At 46.1% G+C, this 15,277-nt stretch overlaps 1 protein-coding gene across 1 annotated transcript in view; it reads left to right on the forward strand.

Moving 5' to 3' along the window:
• The window catches only part of adam10a (ADAM metallopeptidase domain 10a), a 60,569-nt gene that overhangs the window by 22,548 nt on the left and 22,744 nt on the right, over positions 1–15,277 (forward strand). The gene's annotated exons all lie outside the window — the stretch shown is intronic.

The raw sequence follows: 15,277 nt of genomic DNA on the forward strand, positions 1-15,277 counted from the left end.
CAACTGCACGTTAGGGGATTAGAGGGGGATGCACTGGGTCAGGTGGGCAACATGGTTTATATGAAGGCACTAACAGAATCACTTTGAAACGGTCAAAGCCAGCAGTTCATAAAAAGTACTCTCGAATGTTTGAACGGTGAATATAATAAGAAGAATATAATATATAATATCAACACAAAACAAAGTAGTCAGGTGAATATACTAAACTGACAGATGAATAAGGTTCGTCCTGTTTGAGACTGCAGTCTGGAGTAAAGAGGCTTTCCAGCGATCCCTGGATCCCATCGCTAGATGAGTCAGTGTGTGTAAGCTGAGGTGAGATGTCCCATGTGAGAGTCCGTCTGCCAGATGGAAGATCTCCTGGGGGCTTGGGAAGGAGCCCAGAGCGCCACACCAGCTAGCTGCAGCTCTCTGTGGGCCGGCTTCGCTGCTCAACCCTGCCTCTGTTTTCTGAGGCGGCAAACAGTCACATGAACCTCATGCGATGGCCTACCTACTCGACTGTCAAGAGTCTTACAGCACGAGGATTAAGGGCACACACACACACACTGTCATGTGCCTTTCTTTATAATCTGGGAGGAATGGGGTGGGTGGTAGCCAGGCGTTATTATTGGTCTGTAACTGGATGATGCTCTGCAAATCCTGTGAGAGGATGGAGTGTTTTAGATTGGTTTAGGTGTCGTTCTATAGACAACAGTGAAGCCCTTTGGGAGTTATCACAGGGCGGGGTCTGTCTCAAAGCTGCTGGGCTCTAAAGGAAAGTATTTGCTCCAGAATGACACATCCCAGCGAAGCCTGCCGTAGCCCTGTCATGTTTGATTTCCGGCCTGTTGCATCAAGCGGCCGTGATTAACCTGTGACAGTTGGCAGGGGATCAAGAGAGGGAAGAAATGTCCTCCCTCAGGCCTGCATTCTCTCATTGTTCATGCTGTCTCCGTCTCTCTGTCTCTCTCTTCATTTCTCTTTCTTTCTCTCTCTCTCACTCTCTCTCTCTCGCTCTCTCTCTCTACCTCCCTCACTCCTTCTCCCGTCAGTAACACCCACTCTGGTAAATGTAAAAGGTGATGGGGGGACAGAGCATTAGTCTGTAGAAACCCCGCCCGCCTGCCAACGCTGTTTTGACAGTGTGACTTCTGTCCTGTTTCATTTTTAACTGTAGAAGGGGGAGGATTGTGTTCGGCTTGATCTGATTCATGTTACTTGGAAAGGATTGATCCCAAAGAAAGGGAAGCAAGCACAATCAGATAGGGTTTTTCATATTGACAAATATAGAAAAACATACTGTAGAATAACTCAGCTAAACCCTCAATTGCAATACATTGCAGAATATTCAAAAAGAACATTTTTCTTCCGTAAGGGAAGGTAACTGGATATGAAAGTGAAACTGTAAACTTTCCAGAAATTCATAAATATCACCTATGAAAGCTCCTCATTGTGTTCGCTTTTGCTATAGCCCTATTTTACCTGTATATACCTGAAACACAACATTTAAGTGCCATTTTTATTGACTTCCCAGCCACTAAAGCAATACGCTAGTAGCCTACACACATCAGATATGAAGAGTGAAGCCCTGGTGTTTGGCTTGAAAGAGGTAGAAGTCAGGACCGAACAAGTAGTGTCATGTTCCGCAGTTCCGCAGTTCCGCAGTTCACCTGAGAAAAGCTGTGTGTGTTGATACCTGGAACTACCCTGCCTTCTTCTTCTTATAAACATGCTTGATTATTTACCACAATTTTCAGTCACTGTAAGCAGGGTGCTTAGCTGCTGTAGTGTAGGTGGAGCAGGCCTTTCATAGAGGCAGACAGCCTTGGTATTTACATTTACATTTAGTCATTTAGCAGACGCTCTTATCCAGAGCCACTTACAGTAAGTACAGGGACATTCCCCCTGAGGCAAGTAGGGTTGTGCCCTACTTGCGTTGGGGACACAACGTCATTTTGCACGGCCGGGAATCGAACTGGCAACCTTCTGATTACTAGCCCGCTTCCCTAACCGCTCAGCCACCTGACTCCCTAGTATATGGATCAGGGAATGTAATGATAAGGAACTCTACCGCTGTCCGTTTCCTCTGCTCTGGCAGCGACAGAAAGGCGTGGCAGATTGCAGGTGAGCTGATAAGGAAGGCGTTTTAGTTTCGTCTCTGAAAGCTGCAGTCGTGGAGAGCTGATAACAGCTCCGGTGGCAGCGTGTGCGCTGAGGTGCCGTGGTACCGGACACTTTAAAGTGAGAAGGATGTGGCGCTCTTTTTTCTATTTCCTTTCTAGCCTGATCCCTCCCTCCCCCACGAGACTCGCCCTCCCTCCCCCCTCTTACTTACAGGTTTCTCTGAGGGCCAGAATAAACTCTCTTAATGAATAGTCTACAGGAATGATCAGAACGGGATTCGATGACAGACGTGGGAAACAACACCATGAAAGACCCCTCCAAGCACATGCTTTTTGTAATCAGTAGTGCTGTCCCCAACTAAGATTTTCTTTGGTCGACCAAGACTCCACTAAAACGTCTGAAAATCGACTAATCGAAATTTGAAACACTTTTTTTGTTTTTAACAAAAAAATTTTTTTACAAACATTTTCCCGATCTGACTCAATGGCTGATGGACAGATTCAGCCACTAATAGCCTACTAATAATAAGACTCATATCACCAGTCCTGTTGTAACCGAATGCCGATGGTATTTAGTATCTCTTACAATGTACTGCAAATAAAAAAATATTGTTTAACATGCAAATCATCAGAGCGCGCTTATCACTGCCTGAAAACTTGCAGCATGCGAATTTACGTAGAAGCTGAGTGGTGAAGGAGTCAGGTGGCTGAGTGGTGAGGGAGTCGGGATAGTAATCTGAAGGTTGTCAGTTCGATTCCCAGCCATGCCAAATGACGTTGTGTCCTTGGGCAAGGCACACCCTACTTGCCTCGGGGGAATGTCCCTGTACTTACTGTAAGTCGCTCTTGATAAGAGCGTCTGCTAAATGACGTATATGATGTAAATGTAAATGTGAAGGATTTAATGTCTTTGTGTCTATTCCAATATGTAATTATAGTATTCAGTGACACAAATCTGTGTTCTAGAAAGAGTGGTCTGGAGTCGCAGAGGTCCGATAATATCAGCTTTAATGCAGCAGTTGGAAATCAACAAGTACAGAGCTCTGGGGTTGTCTACATTCCCTACCCGCAACAGAGTTTGGGCTGGTTCACGAAGTCCAACTGGCTATCTTTCCCTCCCCAGCATATATTATACAGTGCAATTAAAACACAAAGATGAAAAGAAGGTTGAGCTTGTTCTCTCGTGCGTCATGGAGTTGTTCTTGCCTACGCGTCCCACCTGCTCGGGTGCCGTCTTCAAGGTTTCAAGGTTGTTTCTGAAAATGAAGAGATAGAGACACAAAATACAGCCTTTTTCCCACACTCTGTGGTCGGAACTCAATGTTTAAGCCTGAGCACACTTCTCAGTTCATAAGACAGAACTTTAATAAGCACAATGCATAACTTTACTAAGCACAATAATATATTCTTTAGTGGGGAACGGTGCAACAGAGAAAGATTTTGTTGTCTTGGCCGGAGAAGATAATGTCATTCGATTTGGATGTGATTCTTATAATAGGCATATTCATTTTTCAACCCAGCGCGTTAGCATGAGCGAAGTAGGGCTAGGCCAATTTACGTTTTTTCAGGTGGTAGGCTACATCATATTCGACGTCGAACTATGAAAAATAAGCCGTTGTTGGCAGAGTTTGCATTCAACGTTTTTCGAGTCACCCGGTACTTTGTAAATGTAAATGTACTTTAATGAAATGCTGCCATACCACAGATTTCTTTGCCATTTTGACTAACAACACCGACAAAGTAGGCTATGGCAGAGTTTGTAGTTCGGCAGCCAATTGTGCTCGTGCCGTGTGCAAAATACCAAACCAAAACAAAGTGCAGATTAACGAAAGGGAAAACAGTAACACCTTTTCTTTTAAATTATATATTTTTAGAATTGCTTTATTTGTCTTAAATAATATAATCTACAATTTCTGTAGAACATTTCATTCATTCAGCAATGATGACACAAGCGGGAATCAGATCTCACACTGCCATACGGCAGCTCGACTAAAAAAATCTTAGTCGACCAAGAGCATATCGACCAGAAAATTGACTAGTCACTGAGTGGGGACAGCCCTAGTAATCAGTTTGAGGCTTTTCCCCTGCTGCTCTCGTACAGACTGAGGCCTCAAGTTAACCGTCGCACTCACCCGCTCCCCGTCGGTCAGGGTGTCCTCTAAGGAGCGCGGGTGGCGGCCAGGCAGGCAACCCCTTGTTTGTCCTGCTCACCTCATGTCAGGGGTGCTGGGGCTGGAGGGGGTGACATCAAGCTCAGCTTGACATTTCCTCTAATAACACAAGGGGTTAAGGTTTTGATTGGTGGGGAGCCTCTGTACTGAAACATTGCTAGAAGCATGTAAGGACATTTGTGACTGTGTTGGTTGGGAGGTAAACAATACTATTTGAAGGTTCTGTGTATTGTGTGTGTGTTTGTGTGTGTGGGGAGGGGGGGGTTGTGTGTGTGTTTGTGTGTTGTGCAGGTCAGTCGGTTAACATTAGCTTGAAGCTTGCACAATTAAAGATAATATTGTGCTCGCCTCCTCCCTCAGCTCCACTAAGAGAATGAGATAAACAAAATCATTACTGGGACCTGCATGGTTCAAGTGTTTCAATCAATTCTGCAGGGTGGCACTGTGTTTTAGCCACACAAACTGGTGAATACCAAATGTAGCCTTGAGCCCAAATGATTTGTTGCTGCCCTAAGCTTCAGGAGAAACTCTTTTTTGATTGCAATCAAAGGCAGCATTCTGGACAACAAAGTATCTTTTCATATGAAATCGGATTCACAGAACGCGTTAGCCCACATGATGCACCAGTGGGTGGACATTGTCCTGTGCATGAATGATGGCGCTTGTTGGTTGAGAGAGGGTTTGGAAAGGGGCCAAGTGACCAAGAAGAAACAGGTAAGAGAGGGTTGTTGCTGTGAGGGAGAACCAAAAATAGAAATGTGTTTTCTGTTTGTCTTTTTCAGCGATTACATTGTACAATCAACGTAACAAAACATTTGCCGGGATAGTGCACAGGGCTTAAAGTATTCCGGCACCGTGCCGGATGTCCGGCGTGCGGCAGTGAGGAAAAAAATCAATTAATAATAATTAATAATAAATTGGGGAACTTGCATGCGGTTTAATATTTTCGAGTCAATTGATTACACCTACCGATCATATGAGGAACGCAGCTCTAACTAGCGTTACAAGCCTATCAGAAGCAGAGCAGGGCGGATCCTGGAAACAGTGTGATTGAGATCCATAAGTCACGTTAGCGTTGTCAGTGAAAGCATGGAGCGCAAGTTCTTGAAGCCTGGGAATAATGTCCTACCCATAGATAAAGGACTCAAAAATAAATGGTGCTTGGAGTGGATAGAAGGTAGAGACTGAAAGCCTTTTGGCAGTTGGTGCCAGAAACTGAGAGCCTGTTTTGCTCGAGGAAACTACTATAGTATAGTGCAGTATGAACTACTATAGTATGAAAGTGCTTGCTCGTCATGAGTTAGACCCCGGTCATAGAGCCACTGCCTCTGCACTCAAATTTACCACAACGTTGTAATTCCCATTCATTCACTCACATTCATTCATTCATTCACAATCTCACAGCCACTGGTCACCCTGTGTAGAAAACTAGCAGAAGACAAAAAAGCGTTACCTAGCCTTTCGGTTTCAAATCAACATGGGAGTTACATGAACACTCATGGCATCGCACTACAGTTCAGGATTTGAGTTCAGGCTCAGGATTTGTTTTCACTTTAACCCCTGAGTGCAATTCATCTGCTTTCTGCAGAACACGGCCCTTTGAGACACAATGTGACAGACAGTTTCTCTCACACACACTCACACACCAAAGGCAGTCGCCGAAATGAGTCAGGAAATTGTCTTCGTGTGGCAAGTCTGTGGAGCTTGACCGCAGACTACACGTCTGACTGCACCTAGATGGAGGGAAAGGCAGAAGGCCGACAGCAACTTCATGTAGCAGTTTTCAAGAGGTGATTGGGAGGGTGTTGGTCCAGCCAGATGGATGATTGGCGGAGAAGGGACAGGAAGGACAGGATACAGGCTGGGTCAGGGGCTGCATCCTGCATGATGGTGTTATCATAGCTCTGTATCGCCATGGTACTGTTAAAGGTCACGCAGGCGCCGTAACTAACCAACGACAGCCGTGTCCATGACTTGTGGAGCTGTTCTCCAGTCTCGGCTCACAACGAGAGCACGCTACTCCTGCCTCACCAGCATTGCATGCGTGCAGAAAGATGTGTAAATGTCTGCCATCTCTGTTTTATGTCTAAGAATCTGCGTGAAGCGATTTGGATGCGGCGCCCTCAGGAACACGTGTTCCCTGGAATCGCAGTCCCTGCCTCTGCACGGCTTAATGATACCATGGACAGGATTGTCACGACCAGGGAAGGGGGCGGGGGGAGGGCGGCACCGTTTTCCACGGCAACAGCCGAGCCATTAGAGCTGGATCCTGCCCTAGCAACAGTACGGCATGATCAGAGTTTAACCAGGGCTCAGAAGGGAAGCCAGGAGAGAGGGCGGTGCGAACGGATTAACCCTCGCTGTCCTCTTCTCACCACTGGGCGGACGCACGCAGCTACCAGCAGCCAGTCAGGAGCGCTGTCAGCTGTTCAGAGCAGCCCATCTGTGTGTCCGTGGAGGACAAGTTACCACCCGTTCCTACACACCTTCCCCCATGCCTGGCACATGTACGTTGGCCACACTGCGCACACACGCACACGCAGGCACACAGAGGGGAGGTTACGTACACGTGAATGCACACATGCAGGGAGGTCACACACACACACACACACAGGGAGGTCACACGCACACAGGGAGGTCACACACACACACACAGGGAGGTCACACACACACAGGGAGGTCACACACACACACAGCCCACTTGAAAGGGCCTCTCAGTCTCAGGTAAGAGGAGTTGGAAGTTCTGCTCGTTATTTCTCTGTTGCGTTGACCCACTTTGACATGATAATTACACACACTGTATACTTAACCCTTGTGTTATCTTCGGGTCATTCTGACCCATCAGTCATTGTGACCCACCGTCGTATTGCGACAAATTTACCGCATACAAAGACAAAGTGAAGCATTTTCTTTTAACAGCTAGGCTGTCTCAGACCCCCCACATTGCGAAGGTTAAAAGAAAATTATTTTAATTTGTTTTTGTATTGGGTAAAATTGGGTAAACACAACGATGGTTCGTTATGAACCTTTGGGTCATGTGACCCGAAGGCAGCACGAGGGTTAACAGAACGTGCACACATTGTGCTTCTTGAACTACATAAGCAAATTTGTTCTGCTGCATTTTTTTTTATTTTTTACATAATGCAGTTTTCATCCATTACCTTATTCCTTTTTAAAACCAGGGTTGATTGAATCATTTTTTTTCACATAGAGATTAGGAATGAGGATGTCATCAGTTTAGTGCGATTATCGTAAACCCACACGTGCTAGAGTGGACCGGCGTTCTGATGTTTTGCGTTTCAGTAGATCGTTGGCAGCCAGCTTGCAGGGTTTGTGATTGAGGAGGGCGCGAGGGAGGGAAGCCACAGTTCCCCAGTGCCAGGCAACCGAGAGACAAGCTGCTTGTTGAAAACCAAGAGTGTCTTTAGACACAATGGGGATGCTAAGCCTGCCCAGTGGCACGCCGCTCTCAGGGGGCCCCTGGAAACCAAAACAACTTAAATATAGAAATGGAGTAATTCAGGCGTTCACAGTGGCTGCACTTCGTCATGTCTCTATCTGTCTCCCTGTCAAGTTAAATCAGGTCACTTTTCCTGTCCCAGTGATGGGCAGCTCTATGGGGGGGGGGGGTTAGTTTCTGGTCTGTTTCTATCTAGCTGTAGCTTTGTTGATGAGGGGCCATGCACAGGCCAGGGGGGGGGGGGGGTTCCTGCTACTCTCAAAAAGAGGAAGTACCTCTCTGGCACACATCACATCCTTAACTCTGCATGAACCCTCTTCATGCTCATGATTTTGACCCACACCTGCCACCCACCCCCCCTCTTTGAAACTGCACAGCCCATCTCCTGCTCTGCACAGTTTGCCTGTGACCGCTGGTTAGTAAAGGCTCACAACACACCCAGATGTCTTCCTGCCGCCGTCAACACTTTAGAAATACTGCTCCCCGTCTGACAAGAGACCACTTTCTGTGGCTGCTTTCTTCATCCGTCTAGCTCTGTGTGTGTGTGTGTGTGCGTGTGTGAGTGCAGAATGCGTAATGTGGTTAACGGGTGCTCCGGTGTAGCGTGAGACAGCTGGGCGAACAAGAGAATGGTCCAGATCGCATGCAGTCGGCTTCATAATCGGCTCATGACCAAACTCGATCTAATGTTGCTTCCGTCCTTGTGCAAGAACACAAGAAGTATTCCCCCGACCTGTTGCATCGCAAACCTACAGATATGGCATCGTACCTTGAGGTACAATCACTCACACACACGCACAAAGCATTGAGCTTTTCTCTCTCTCGTTCAGCCCAGTGCTACAGGCAGTCAGAGCAGAGCTGAAACCTGTTGTCCCATGGCTCTGCGCTAACCTGAAGGAGACCAGCGTTAGAGGCGGCCCTTTATTGGACTGAACCGTTCCTGACAGCGAATAAGCGCACCTGTTCCTGTTCTGTCTTCATTCCACTGTGGTGAGCAGCTCCGGTTGGTCTGTCAAGGCTAAGTGTTGTGTGGTAATTGAGTGTGTTCCCACTGTGGGGGCTGGGAGGGGAGATGCTCAGTAATGGCTGTCTGAGTCACTTGGTGAGAGGAATTAGCATAAATTCCAGCAGCTATCTGAAGAGGCTCCAATAGGGAGGGGCGAGCAAGCCAATCGTTTCACCTCTCATAGGCTAACCTCATTTTGGACTGGATAAAAGGTGTGTCGAGTGTGTGTCTGCGTTCCTGTATGTGTGGGCACTAGGGCTGTCCCCGACTAAGATTTTCTTTGGTCGACCAAGACTCAGCTAAAACGACTGAAAATCGACTAATCGAAATTTGAAACGCTTTTTTCCCCCACATCTTCTACTATTAAAGATCCTGTAAAGTGGAATTAAAAACGAGTTTCAAGTTCACCACACCACCGAATAATGTGTTATTAACTACCCATCCAAATTCGAATGAAAAAAAACACCGACAAGTATGTTAAATTAGGCTTTGAAATTGTAAGAAAATTTGCAGTCTTCTCTGTTCGAGACTGGGGGGGCGTGTTGCCTGAAGGAGCTGAAGCTCGGCCCCCTCGCTGGAAGGCGCCGCCGCTCTCAAGTAAGCAACCTACGACCCAGATAATGGACGCTACGTCAAGCCGAACAAAACAGTATAGAATTAGAATGTATTTGTTCAATGAGTGAAACATACAGATGCATATAAATGAAATATTCCCCTGAGCTGTAACACAGAAGTAAACATTTACAGTAGAGACAGCAGACAGCGAGCTCTCCAACTACTTCTAGCACATTAGCTACCATTTCACCAAAATACCATCATTCTACACCAAGTAGCCTAATATCAAGTTAGCGGTTTGCATTAATTATAGCAGAGATACCTCTGGAAAAGTTATCTAGTATAATTATAACAAGCACACAGAACTGAGTGATGAACTGCTGGTGGCGGTGGATGGTCCAGGTGCGACCGGAGGATGAACGGCCGGGGGGGCGATGCTCGGTACGGCACCGCGCTGCAAGAGTAGCCGTGTGTTGGTGAACCCCGTCTGTGTCGGATCCATGTTAAAACTGTCCGCCGTGAAATGGTCAGTGCAGAGGCGGCTGTTGGAGTTTATCCGAAGCTTTCCATGAGCGTGGCTCTTCACAACATCTATCCACCTATTTTTCCTTTCATTATCAACAGGGAACTTAAATGGCGTTGCAGCGCAGCTGGAGTTCTTGCATCCAGGGAAGAGGCAGTTGCGGGTGGTGGGAGACATCCTGAAGCTAGCTAGCTAGCTGATGTAAGCTACAATAACAGTACAGCAGGAGGAGCCATGCAGTGATCTGACGTAGATGGGGCGAAATGACGTAGATAGGACATTTTTTGGCTCCGCCCATTAAAACCTGATCTGAAAACGGAAGAGAGAGAAACTGTTCTTAGGTCTAACTCCACATTTCAGTGCGACAAAGTTTTAGCGCTTTGCACATGCTTTCAGGAACTAATTTCACACATATATAATGTACTTAGAAGCAAAACATGGAATTTACTTTACAGGATCTTTAATACGACTCGTATCACCGAATGCTGATGGTATTTAGTATCTCTTACAATGTACTACAAATTAAAAATATTGTTTGTTTAACATGCAAATCATCAGAGCGCGGTTATCACTGCCTGAACTTGCAGCATGCGAACTAACGCCTTGGACACACTGGCTGCGAAGCGCCTGGACGCGCCGCGCAGGCTACGACTGAGCAAAAGCTGTTCACACCAGACGCGCATTTCTCCGCGCCGGTCACCAAGCCTTTCAGCTACTCTGAGCTTTCCTTTACGCTGACATGGTACATAAACATGGCATTGGCTATATCCCAGCATTGATCCTTATCTACGTTGTCCTTGTAAAATTGTTGCTGACATACAACAACTCCCTGTGCTTTTCAACTTCGAGAATTCATTTGATGCTGATTTTAGAAATCGACTTGGGGGTTCTCTCTCGGTAGGCTATGTCTGCGTGTGTGTTGTGTCCAACGCGTGACAACTCGTTTCTCTCAGAGCCATAGAAAAAGAGTTGCGACACGCTTTGATCTCGCCGACACGTGATCACGTGGTTCATGTAGCTCGCTGTAGTTCCAAAAAACCCCACTGCTGTCAACCGGTTTTAATGGTTTTCAATGAAGCTGGCCAACGGAAGTCGCTTTCTCAGGCAAATGATGAATGAAACAGGCTCGGTTAAAGAAATCCGATATTCTGGCTATCTTCAGCAGACTCGTATCTACAAAAGGCAGTCCTCCCTGACGTGTTTGTTGTAGAATGGAGTGAAATACAACATTGTGAACACTCACTGCCAGTGAAACACAGGAAAAAAGCTAGAGCTTTTTTGTCACGTGGTTCCGGTAGCTCCCTGTAGTTAAACAAAACCCCCACTGCTGTCAACCTGTTTGAATGGTTTTCGGCGGGACAGACAGCAGCACCATCTCGATTCACGGACATTTTCGGTATATTAACACATAATGTCAATTGGTTACTGGTGTGTTGTATCATGTATGTCTGATACTTTATTAACATGTATGTATTACATGAACTTATACATAACGCAATATTGTGAAGCAGAGCTAGAAATGGCTATGCTAGCTACCATACTGTACAAACTACTGTACCATACTGTACATACCAAACAGTAGCCTAATGAGGACTATATTGTTCCACTTAACGTTTAACCTTAGACGGTTGAAGTAAATTGGTCTTGTTAAACGTTTTTTTTATTCATCAGCCCACTTACAATTTAGCCTACCACATTAACACTTATATTTGTAGTACTTGATGCAAGTTGAATATAACCATTATCACCAGCAACTGCTCAATTTAAGACAAGAAAGGAGTTTGGTAAATAGAACAGAATAAACAACGCAACCAACTGCATTCAATAAAACATTTTATTGTACAATATGTCCTGTGTTCTTCCACTCCTTGTGTTTGTTGTGATCCGGTGATCTTCTGGCTATGATACATGTACAGCTAGCTAGAGTAAAAGTGTTGCTTACGTAGGCCTACAGTCTAGCTCCAACTGCATTTAGAATCTAACAAGCTTACGATAAACTTTAACTAAAGCTGGCTATATAAAATACTACTAATAACAATTGATATGTGGTGGTCGAAATATGAAAAAATGCAGGATTTTCGTGAATTTACCAGCTAACTTGCTTCGGACCACTTAATTTGCAATTCATTGTTGCTAGCTCTACTAACTAGGCTAATAAGAGCTATATATAGAAGACTTACTTTGTATGCCAACGAACACCAATAATTAGAACTAATTTGACAGACTATAAGCCAACTGACTTCTGGTTATGATACACGTGCTCTCTAGCTAGCTTCAGTAAAAGTGTTGCTTATGTTAGATACTAGCTAGACCTACAGTCTAGCTCTAACTGCGTTTCGAATCAAACAAGCTATAATCTTACGATAAACTTTATCTAAAGCTAGCTATATGAAATACTACTAATAACAATTGATATGTGTTGGTAAAAATATGAAAAAATGAAGGATTTTCATCAATTTACCAGCTAACTTGCTTCGGAGACACTGAAAATGAATGGGGTTGAACGGTGGAAAATGCAATGTTTGGAACTACAGGTCGCATGTGACATGCTTTACTTCCGCATTCCTCGATAACAATGGGAGTCTATGGAAGTGTCGCAACTCTCTTTTTCTATGGCTCTGGTTTCTCTCAAACAAACAAAACAACTACGGGCAGGCTAGCTCAACGGATCAATCCGTTTATTTTCATTCGTTTTCATCAGGGTAACCACAAAGGACGTTCGTTACCAACATTGTGTAATTATAAAGTCTACAACTTTACAAATGTTCACCGTAGTCTACAATTAATGGAGTAAAATCTTAATAACATGTTTTTTAATTCAAATATATCAACTAATATGGTGTATTTCATCATCCTGCAGCCGATTTCACAAGCGTCTCGCGAAAAAATTCGACCAGCTCCCGAAACGATCGCTGCAGATCGCAGGCGATCGCAGGCAATCGCAGCGCTTCGCAGCCAGTGTGGTCGGTCCCATTTGATAACATGGGCGACGAAAGAAAAAAGGAGGTGCTTCCAGGCGCGTCGCAGCAGATCGCAGCCGATCGCAGGCAGTGTGTCCCAGGCGTTACGTAGAAGCTGAGTGGGGAACGGTGCAACAGAGAAAGATGTTGTCTTGCCGGAGAAGTTAATAGGTGTGTTCGACTTCATGCAGCGCCGCCGGCGCCGACAGCCGGCTGCAGCCGGCTGCCTTGAATCTGAGAATGCTATTGGCTGCTTCAAGTCAGCCGGGCTGCAGGCGGCTGCAGACGACGCAGGCGCTGCATGAAGTCGAACGCGCCTAATGTCATTCGATTTGGATGTGATTCTTATAATAGGCATATTCATTTTTTAACCCAGCGCGTTAGGATGAGCGAAGTAGGGCTAGGCCAACTTACGTTTTTCAGGTGGTAGGCTACATCATATTCGACGTCGAACTATGAAAAATAAACCGTTGTTGGCAGAGTTTGCATTCAACGTTTTTCGAGTCACCCGGTACTTTGTAATGTACTTTAATGAAATGCTGCCATACCACAGATTTCTTTGCCATTTTGACTAATAACACAGACAAAGTAGGCTATAGCAAAATGTGTGCAAAATACCAAAACAAAACAAAGCGCAGATTAACGAAAGGGAAAACAGTAACACCTTTTCTTTTAAATTATATATTTTTAGAGTTGCTTTATTTGTCTTAAATAATGTAAACTACAATTTCTGTTGAACATTTCGTTAATTCAGCAATGATGACACAAGCGGGAATCAGATCTCACACTGCCATATGGCAGCTCGACTAAAAAAATCTTGGTCGACCAAGAGCATATCCACCAGAAAATCGACTAGTCGACTGAGTGGGGACAGCCCTAGTGGGCACGTGTGTGTGTGTTTTAGAAGAGACTCAGAGAGGTGATCCCGCATCCATAAAAACGACTTGGATGGCATAAATGTTTTTTTACGCTAGGTTAATCCTTGAGTATTCCAGTGCAGTGCCGAAAAGGATAGACCGAAGGAACTCTCCTTAGACAGCTGATGAATCTGACAGAACTTTATTGACTGTCAATTTGAGTTATAAAAAAAAAAATTACAAATCAAAATGCCACTCATAAGCCCACTTTCAGAGCCTGTCAGAAACCAGAGTGAGCTGAAAGATGGTTCCGGCACACAGTTTAATAAGCACACACAAACGCACTGTCCCTGGTTCTGCCTGTCATCTGGATAGACAGAGCTCTCTAACCAGGGAGGGGCATCAGCACAAACACAGCATGCTTCTGATACTCAGTAGCTCCAGGATGTCAGAGTGAGTAATACTCGTGGTAGGTATTTGTGTCATGGGTGTGAGTGATTACTACCACCCCAGCGATGGCCCCATCACACACCACGATACAGTGTTTGCAGTAGGTTATCAGTGAACTGTTCTGGTTTTCCAGTAACACTCACACAAACCGCCAAGGAAAATCCTATTGTTTCCCCTGCTCTGATTTTCGCCGGGTAAACGTTGCTTCAGGTTTAGGCAGGCTGTTATTTCTTATTTTCTCCTCACGCTCTGTGTTGCTGTGGCCTTGAGTGTGCTGCCCACCTGCTCTCCTGTCTCCCCAGAATGCTTGTTAGGCTCCAATCACACACAGGGGACTGAATGCAGGGTGAGTGCTACAGGGCTGGCCTGCGCTTAATTAGAGAGCTGAAGGTGTCTTCTGTTGTGGTTCCCACACCTGTCCCCCTCACTCCCACCCTCCATCTGTCTCAGTCTGTCTGTCTGCCCCATCCTACTGTCTGCCTGCCCCATCCTACTGTCTGTCTGCCCCATCCTACTGTCTGCCTGCCCCATCCTACTGTCTGTCTGCCCCATCCTACTGTCTGTCTGCCCCATCCTACTGTCTGCCTGCCCCATCCTACTGTCTGCCTGCCCCATCCTACTGTCTGCCTGCCCCATCCTACTGTCTGTCTGCCCCATCCTACTGTCTGTCTGCCCCATGCTACTGTCTGTCTGCCCTATGCTACTGTCTGTCTGCCCCATCCTACTGTCTGTCTGCCCCATCCTACTGTCTGTCTGCCCCATCCTACTGTCTGCCTGCCCCATCCTACTGTCTGTCTGCCCCATCCTACTGTCTGCCTGCCCCATCCTACTGTCTGTCTGCCCCATCCTACTGTCTGTCTGCCCCATCCTACTGTCTGCCTGCCCCATCCTACTGTCTGTCTGCCCCATCCTACTGTCTGCCTGCCCCATCCTACTGTCTGCCTGCCCCATCCTACTGTCTGTCTGCCCCATCCTACTGTCTGTCTGCCCCATCCTACTGTCTGTCTGCCCCATCCTACTGTCTGTCTACCCCATGCTACTGTCTGTCTGCCCTATGCTACTGTCTGTCTGCCCCATCCTACTGTCTGTCTGCCCCATCCTACTGTCTGTCTGCCCCATCCTACTGTCTGTCTACCCCATGCTACTGTCTGTCTGCCCCATCCTACTGTCTGTCTGCCCCATCCTACTGT

Source organism: Osmerus eperlanus, chromosome 10 (assembly GCF_963692335.1).
Source record: "Osmerus eperlanus chromosome 10, fOsmEpe2.1, whole genome shotgun sequence".
Classification (NCBI taxonomy): Eukaryota; Metazoa; Chordata; class Actinopteri; order Osmeriformes; family Osmeridae; genus Osmerus; species Osmerus eperlanus.